This window comes from Arachis stenosperma, chromosome 2 (assembly GCF_014773155.1).
Source record: "Arachis stenosperma cultivar V10309 chromosome 2, arast.V10309.gnm1.PFL2, whole genome shotgun sequence".
In the NCBI taxonomy this organism is placed as follows: domain Eukaryota; kingdom Viridiplantae; phylum Streptophyta; class Magnoliopsida; order Fabales; family Fabaceae; genus Arachis; species Arachis stenosperma.
This window is the reverse complement of record NC_080378.1, coordinates 121216138-121226477: the sequence shown is the minus strand read 5'-3', so window position 1 is coordinate 121226477 and position 10340 is coordinate 121216138.

Below are 10340 nucleotides of genomic sequence, written 5' to 3'. Positions count from 1 at the left end.
TTTCACACGCTCCTTCGCATTACCCATTCTTCTCCACTACTTATATGAGGTTAGCAATGAAAAACATTATAATTTCATGGGGGTTTGGCTTCATGCAATTATTAATTCATGTCACAATATAAAATATTTGTTGTCAGGATTGCAGCCCATGCCTTTAAGTAAGCTAATTTATTTTTAAACCAATATATTATGCTAATTTTAATTTAGAGCTCCAATCCCAATGTATAAGCCTTTCTGGCTGTAAGCTTTTTATATGTTTGTCTACTTCTTGTCCTATGCCATTTTTAGAGATTATAAAACTCATAATCATTCCTTCTCATGCTTGCATGCGCGTTTATAAAACCCATGTTTTTGTGTGTTTCTCTCAACTTCCTACTTCTCTTATTACGTTACACAATATCATTATTAACCTTAACACAAGGAAAAAGACGATAATCATGTTCGTTCCAAACTCCAAACTCTCTAATTCGCCCTACTTTAATGATCATAATGCACAACCAAAACACTCATTCAAGGCATATGCTTGGAATTATCGAAAATTATATACTTCCTCTAATTTTAAAATTATGCTATATATGCGTGTATATATATACATGTTTAAAAAAAAACATATTATTTAAAATATAACTATTTATGTATTTTTTTTATTAGTTTTGATCCGTCACTTTATAAGTCTTTATTGTGCATTATAAGTTATAACTCGGCTTTAATTATCATTCATTCTATAACCGACAACTTCATTATTGACTTAATGACCATTATTCTGACTCAATGATCAACGATCATACCATCAACTCTATTCATCAACTCTATGCCTATAAAAGGCAGCAATATCTATATACACCGGACATTCGATATACATTCTAGATATATTCTATATACATTCTATATTCATAGAATTATTATAATATACAACACATGATGACTTCTATTTCATGTCTTACATTCTATATTCATAGAATTATTCTTATACCTCTTAAATTTGAGCGTCGGAGTGTCTTTTGCAGGTACCCACCCTCTTGCTTTCTCCTTGTCGACGTATAACTCATCCTAACGAGAAGCTTGAAGACATTCATCGACAGACGAGCTATACACCGGTCAAACTTAGCAAGAACAAGTTTAAATTTAAAAAAAAAAATTCAGATATAATATCAATATTTTTATAATCTAAATTAAAAGTTTAATTAGAGTTCAATCTTTACTAACTCAAAAGAAAAAGTTTAGAATAAGATGGCCAACAAAAAGAGAACAAATACAAAACAATCATATAAACTCAAAAAAAAAAATTTGCATAACAGAATGTATTAAAAATATAATTATTTATAACATATATCATTAATCACTCGTTGATTAATAGTAAAAGGACCGTGGAAAATTCTAAACTATACCATGTACTTTTTTAATCAGAATAATAATGTTGTATAGATAGTAGGTATATATTCTTTTGTCCACTTAATATGATACGGTAACGGAAATTTACATCTTCTAAAGTGAAAAAAATTACTAAAGTAGTAAACTAAAGAGTTAATTACTATTGATTTTATAATTTTTATGAAATGTATGTCTTATTATTTTAATTTAAGAGTGATTAACTTTTCATTTTATTATTTTACCAATTTTTTCATTTTAAAAAATCTTGACCCCAACAATGAAATGAAATATCACAATATAATAGATATATGCATAATTAATAGACAAATGAATTGTTACTATCATTAGTTTTTCCTTTTTTTCAAATGGCTTATTTGTATTTAACATACATCCATTATAATTTGATATATAAAACATTCATAATTTGACATTTGTTATATTAATATTTTTGAATTATTTGAGAAGTAATTGAAAGAAATAAAAAAAAATAAAATGATTTGTGAAATTGGCATTCACGGCAGGATAATGTTTTTTTTCCAAAGGAAAGTGGTTGGTAATTAAGGATGCATGCATGCATGGAAGTCACATGCACAATTATCTTCCATATCATTATTGGTTTCACCCAAACATAAAGTGTTTGGAAGATCTGTGAATATAGTATACAATGGGCCGCCCATGAATAATTTGTTCAAAATTCCCAATTCTAGTTTGTGCTGTCAAATTCCGTATAATACAAGTTTGAGGATATGTTTGATTTCAAAAAGGGAAATGGTCCAAACTATTCATAAATATTATCTACCTCTTAATCATACCATGAGTTTCATATATTTAAGGAAACAAAATGAATTAACCTCTCATCTTCTTTCCGGGTATATTTTTATTCACATGTAAACTGCAAAAAAAAAAAAGTCTTTATTCACATGTATGCAAAGTGTCACCACGCACTATAAACCACAAAAGTCCTTCAATTCCAACCAAACATTTATTTAATTTCTATATTCATTAATTCACTCACAACAAATTAAATGCAACTGAACTTTTTACCACTACGTTCAAGATTTGAGTTTAGAGTTAAAATTAATATTTATAGATGAAGATAAACATTGATTACCTTATTATGAATAAATAATTTAAATATGATAGTATAATTTAAGGCAGATCAAGAACACAATAAAAAAGTAAATCAAAATCAGTAGTCTATGACAATATATAATGACATACTTCGTGCAGTATATGGTTGATCAGAACAAATTTATAAATTTTTTTTTTCAAAAGCTCTTTGGAGTAAAATCATCTTAATTATATTTCTTAAGATATGACCTAATACACATTAGAATGGGATTTAAAGAAATCGTTGTTGTCAATACTAAATTTCTGTACACTTACTAAAAGATGATTTCCTAATTGGAGTTAAATTCAAAATGGCATATGAGATTAGCGTCGTGCATTAAAATCGTCTATAAAATTTTAATTGTACCAATTATGTTTTTAAGATTGACAAAAGTACACCACGTTAATTCCAATTCTATTTTCTATTAAAGATGTGATGACATGGCTTGATGATGTAGATTGTTAGTGACATGTGTCACTCCATAATTTAGCCACGTGTAATGGTATAATGATGTATTGACCAATGACACGTGGCATACTAATATGAACGGTTGTGCCACGCACATGTTACAATGGTATTTGGTCACGTGTCCATTTGTGCCACGTGTCGCAACAGTATTCGTCTACATGTCATCTGTTATGTCATCAATTCATCATTGTAGATGCATCAAATTAGACCCTCACTTTATATTAGTTGACTCATTTTAGTCTCTAAAATTGAATGTCGTGCACCAAACTACCCTTCACTAATTTTTTCTCATTTTTTTTCTATAAATTCAAAATTCTCAATATCTTTAAATGATTTAATTTTAATTATATTTTTCACATATTATTTAAATATAAATATTTTTATAAATTTTTTTTTTTACAAGTAGTGAAAGTGCTTGAAGTGCCTTCAGTCTAACCTATTTACATACAATAAAAACGTATATTTCATAAGAACTAAAAAAAACGTGTATTTTAATTCTTAATAAAAACACACAGTTATTTATAAAAAAAAATATGTCTAATCCATCATAGAATTTTTTTTATAATAATATATTTATATATTATAAAATATATCAATGTTAAATTATTATAAAAACACAAAAGTTTTCGGAAGAATGAACTTGGAATAGTTAATGCAGTTCTCTTTTCTTTAAGTTGGGTTAACACTTATAATGTTGTTAAATTAGATTTGAGTTGTGTGATAAATTCAAAGATATAAACTTGTATAATTTATAATTTATACTTAGAGACTAAATCAAAATTATAGTTATTTCATTTTTCTTCTTATTTTATGATTTGTTCAAAATAATAAGTCTGTATGTAGTATAAGAAACAAGCTCTTAACTATTAGAAATGTTTTTCTGTGGTGACGACTTTTTTTTTTCTTTTTTTAGGTTTGGGACCCGAGGGGCAAATAATTAAATGTGTCAAATTGAGCTCCCCTTGTACTTTCTCTCTTTCTTCTCTTCCTAAATAATTTTGATTTCAGTCTAATCTCATCTATCTCTTGATTAATTATTATCAACGAAAGTGGTTATATGATTTTATGTTGCTATGTTGCCACGTAAAACTATCTCAATTCTCAATACATCAAAATTTTGTCCCTTCACCATATCTATCTCAAATCCCATCACCACACAAGTTATTTATTTATTTATTCATCAATTTATTTAGTTTTTTTTTCCCTGTCCATGATTTCTGCCTTTTTTAAATCTGTTGAGGACAGAGTACGGAGAAAATAAAGTATTTATACACAATTATTTTTATTTTTAACACTAAAACTCCCATATGATCTAATTATATAATTACATTAATGATGATAAATTGCATAATTTGGAGTTTGAATAACATCGGTTACAGTGTCTAGTGAAAGATGCTCTTACATATAGAGTTTACTTTGCATGTTATATTAAGAATTTAGCTAATATTTATTCTACAGACATATATTAATATTATTGATTAAAAATTTATATTTAAAATTTTAATATATTTATTTTTTATTTATTAAAACTAAAATTAAAAACTTCACATAAATTAGGAAGTAAAAATAATAAAAGAAACTAATAAATAGATTTCTTATCTCCTATTTTAATTATAAATTTATTATTATTTAATTAAATTTTTTATAAAAGTGATACATAATAAAATCTTTACTTATAATAAATTAATTATGTACTTTAAAAATATATATGTTAATGAAATTGATGGTGAAATTGTTGTTATACCATAGGAGCAAAACTTGAGGAAAACTCAGATCCAAAAGGAAATGGATAATTAATGCAACGCAGGTGGTGATTTCAATTGACTTGCGGCTCCTCTGCTTTTTCTCAGTAAATAAAGGAATCTCAGTCCTTTTTGTAATCATTAATTTTAGGAATGATTGCATTGGTAATCTACAATATGCCAGTTAAACATCCATACACTGAGACATATCTCCCTCACTTGCCAAAAAAAAAAAAAAAAAAAAAAAACCCTCATGTTTTGCTTGCCAATAATGCTCAATATAGATAAATTATTTGCTTTTCTAAATTTGCTACTTATAGTATTTTCTCAATTCTTTGAAAACATTGAGTGCTTTTTATTGTACACATCATTTAATTTAAAATATTCAAACTTATTACATGTCAATGCAAGCGCCCTTTTATTATCTAATTTGGCAATTAAATTTAAACAATTCAACTAGCTAGAATATTCTTAACTTCACCAGAGATTTTACAGAATTTAATTTTTAGATAAAATGTATGTGACTTCTATTTGTTGAGGAAAAAAAACATATTTAATCATGTGACTTTATTAATTACTTTGAAAATTTAAAACTTCTTCTAGTCGATCATTTGTATCCCTAATTTCACAGCTAAATAATTATTAATAAGAGTTATTTAGATAAAGACACTAAAAATATTTTTTTATAAAAATATTTTTTAATAATTAAAATTTAATACACATATAATCAATTAAATTATATTATTTTTTTAAAATTAGGTTAGACAAATTAATTTGACCAAAAAATGATAAATTAAATCTTGAACTAGTCTAAATTAATATTATTTTTTATAGAAAGTAACTATAATACTCTATTATAAAAAATGACTAAAATATTTTTATTATATATATTAATTTTAAAAATTATAAATTTTAGTCTTTTATTTTTCTATCGTATGGTTAGAATTTAGAATTTTTTAAATTAATATATATAAGAGTATTTTAATCATTCTCTATAATAAGGGTATTATAGTCATTTTTTATAAAAAATAATATTAATTTAGATCAGTTTAAGATTTGATTTACTATTTTTTTCAGTTAATTAAATTAATTTATCTAGCCTAATTTTGATTAAAATAACATAATTTAATCAATTATATATACTAAATTTTAATTATTATTAAAAAATATCTTTAAAAAAAAAGATGTTTTAGACGTCTTTATCTAAATGACTCCTATTACTAATTTCTATATATACAAAAGAATCAATGAATATACATGCAAGTCTTTTAATTAACACATAAAAAAATGGACTTATTGAACCTGATTAATTCATACATACCTTAATTAGCTTGATATAAAATAAAGTGCTTTATTTTCATCTGATGAGATTCACATACATGTGACAACATTTCATTTTCTAAAGCAAGATTATTGTTGCATGCACTATAAAGTAGTACTTTGATTATCTTTCGGTTGCTTTTTATCTCTCCTTATTAGCTTATTGGAAAATGAAAACACAATTGCATTACATGAATAGAATAAGGTGAAAATTTAAATATAATCAAATTCAAGTTGATAATTAAGAGCCGTTATATAAAATTATTTAACGACTCTCAACTATTAATTTCACGTAAAGTTTATTATGTTTTCACCATGGAACAAACCTCCAGCGATAATGTGAATTTTTTATTTTTAATATTGAAGTGGTAGTGGTATTTTTTTTAAATGTGGATTGTTAGGGTGTTATATTTAAACGTGCGATCGTTTAACTAAAGAAGCAGAAATCGGATTGTCCGATTTGTTAGAAGTACACAAATCGGACTGTCCGATTTGTTAAAAGTACACAAATCGGACTGTCCGATTTATTAGAAGTACAGAAATTGGACCGTTTGATTTCTGAAAGGTACACAAATTGGTCCCAGAAATTTGTGGAAGGTACATAAATCGGTCCCAGAGATTTGTGTTAAAAAAAAATAAAAAATTTTAAGTACAAAAATTGGACTCAGAAATTTGTATACTTCCACAATTTTAAAAAACACAAAAAATTATCATGTTAAAGTATATTACCACTTTTACTTCCATAACAAAAAAAAAATATCCGCGATAATGTATGTCCCTTACATTTGAGCACTATACTTCCATTTCATCTAAATAATATAATTAAAGTATTTTAATTGAGATTTGAGAGAAAAAGAAAAGAGAGTGGGATAGAGTAGTTTGTGTTGTGAGTTGAATTGAAGGTGCAATGATGCATACTCATTAGAATTGAATGAGACAAGAATAATAATGCATGCTCCATATTCATCAGATTCAGAGGCACTCATTCATATATATTCATTGCTTCTCTCTCTCTCTCACATTATGTTGTCCACCAACCACGCTTACACGCATAATCCCCATCTTTATCGTCTCTCTTTTTCTCACACCTCGCCACTAATAATATTATTACTACCAATTTCATTTACATAACAAATTAATCCTCGAATAAAAAAATCATATATTTTTCTAAAAAAAAGTTAAGGATAGATGAGTGATTATTGAAAATTGTTTTTAATTAGTCACGTGCGTTATGTAAATAAACTATATATATTATATGAATAGATAAAGATAATTATTATTGAGATGAAATGAAAGAGAGCAACCTGAAACTGGTGGAGGAAGCAGAATTGCAAAGTTGAATGCGTATTTGTTTTTGTTGGCCACTCATGAAGTCATTAGTTCCGACCATAGCTCCCAAACACGACGAGACGTTTCTTCGTGTCACCCAATTCATAATGTCTACCAAATTTTTATAAACTTTTCCCTTTCAATTTAATTTCAATTTTCCCTTTAAGGTTTATATATACTTTAGTATTTTCTTTTTCTAGCAAACTATAATTCGACTCAACTCCAATTAATTTATCATAAATGAATATTTTTTTGTTAGACGTATAACTAGTTATGTGCGTGTCTTTTTTTATTATGTTAAATTTTTATAAAAATTAATTTTATGATATAATATTAAAATTGTTATAATTTAAAATATTTTATTCTTATTGATTTTAAAATAAAGAATTTTGTATCAAGCCATATGTATCTTTATTAAAAATGGTATGAGAATGCTTATGAAAAAAAATCTCAATTCTCAACTAACCATATCTTCAAAAAATATAAAAAAAATTAAGTTTCAATACATTTACTATATCTTTATTAAAACAATTATTTTTTACTGATAATAATTTTAATATGTATCTAAAAATAAAAATACATGTTAACTAAATTCATTAATTATTACACAACTAGTCCTAAATCTTAATTGCTACTAAGTGGTTACTTGGAGCATGATGTTTTCCCACTATGATGAGTTTCTTTTTGCATGGTCCCATAAAGCTGGAGACGTGGAAGGGCCCTCTAATTACGTCTGTACCAAAATAAAGCAGACATTTAGGCATAAAAGTCTTGATTAATATGTAAGTATGTTACTAACAACAAATGACACCTCTAACAACTTATTTCGGTCATTTTGTTACTTTTGACCTTAGCTTGTTCTCAACCAATGAGTTAGTATGTTAGGCTTTTAAATTTTATTATTACTTTCAATTAATTTTTATTCGATCTTATTTATTTTTTTACTTGTTTTCTTGGGCTAACTAACTTCAAATTAAATTTCAAAGTCAAACAAATGAACAATGCATGATAGGAAAGTGACTTTGAATTTATGGATCAAAGTATATTACTTATGCTTTTTTGTTCTCAAAATGATACTATTATTTTTCAGTTCTCACTACTTTACATAGATACTTATTCTAATGTATATTAAAAGTATACGAAAATATAAAAAAGAAAATAAATATTATATTTTTTGAATTATTCTCTTTTTCTTTTTTTATGCTTAATATTTATTGTACCATATTTATTATATGTTTCTTTGGGAGGCATAATCACCGAATTTGTACATTGTGATTAAAATGAAAGAGATTTCATTCACATGTGCTGGTTGAATATTAGACAACTTTATTTACTATTTTCAATCTTTGTTTAAAGAGACCAAAAGGACAATTTAACCTTTTCTCCTTTAATGTCATAATCTTTCTTCATTCTAATTCTGATCTCCCGCTTTCTGTATTCTAGTTATTTCTTTTAGTTCTTTATATTCTTTCACTGTTTGAGCTTTTGAATTTTTGTTCAATAGTTTGCATGTGCCTAATTTGTAACAAAAGTATGCTTAAGTATCAAGCATGCCACAGTGAATGAACTGTTGAATAATTGTGACATCTTTTAATGAATTAATATTTTCTGGTCGAAAAATACATTTTTTCTTAAAATAATTTTGTTTGACAACTAGATATTTATATTTATTATACAAATCATGTTTTAATTTCTTTTAAACACCATTTTTTACACTTCATTCCTATAAAAAATTACTTATTCTTAAAGTTTAAATTAATAGATAAAAATATATAAATAAGTATATTTAATAAGCTTTTTCATGCCATTTTTTATTTTTTTTTAATCTGACGAGGTTTAATTTTTTTTAAATCGAATTAAATGAAATATAATTATTAAATTGAATTGAATATACGCATGTATTCTGAATTGAATTGAATTTAATTTATAATCTCTCAATTATAGACACAAATATTTTAAATTTATATAATGAATAATGTTTCGTTCATTTAATACTATACAATTGTTTTACCATAATAATGTGTTCAATTCATTCTGCAAAAAGCTGTTTGAATTTGATTTTATATAATGGATAATATTCCGTTCATTTAGTACTATACAATTATTTCACCATAATGATGTGTTCGGTTCATTATGCAGAAAGCTATTTGAATTTAATTTTATATTATGGATAATATTCCATTCATTTAGTACTATGCAATTATTTCACCATAATGACGTGTTCGATTCAATATGCAGATACCTGTTTAAATTTGAATTTATATAATGGATAATTTTCCATTCATTTAATACTATACAATTGTTTCACCATAATAACATGTTCGGTTCATTCTGCAGACCAGGTGTATTGTGGATGAACAATTTGCCCCAAAGGTCGAGATGATTTTTAAGATACTAGAAGAAGCCAAAAAATTCTACAAAAATTATTCCAAACTTGCCAGTTTTTCTACCAAAATAAGGAATTACACGACTCACAAGGAAGACAAGATTAAGAATAAACTAATCGTATGCAGCAGAGAGGGGAGGTGAAAATCTAAGATATCTCCAACTCTGAATAGTCACTTTTTTGTGTTTGATATTAGTTTTCTGAAATTTTTTGTTGAATAGTCACTTTTTGTTTATTAAATAGTCAATTTATTCTGTTATGTCAAAGGGTTCAGGTGTTTCTAAAACTAAATACTGATAGCAATATTTTTTTAAAATTAGCTCTCTACTATATTGATATATGAACTTTTTCGGTTCATTTATTTTTTGGGGCTCTTAATGTGTTTGATAAATACCATAATTCCACTCACTGTGAACCTAAAACAAAACAGTAGTCAGACAATTTCAACAGATATATACATGAACATCTCAAACCGACAAGACAAGGATTAATCCATCTTGAATCATATATATATATATATATAAACATTAGATTTTCAATAACATTTACATTAATATTTACATATATATATTGAAATAAGCAGTGTTTATTTTTTTAAACAAGTTAAATAAAA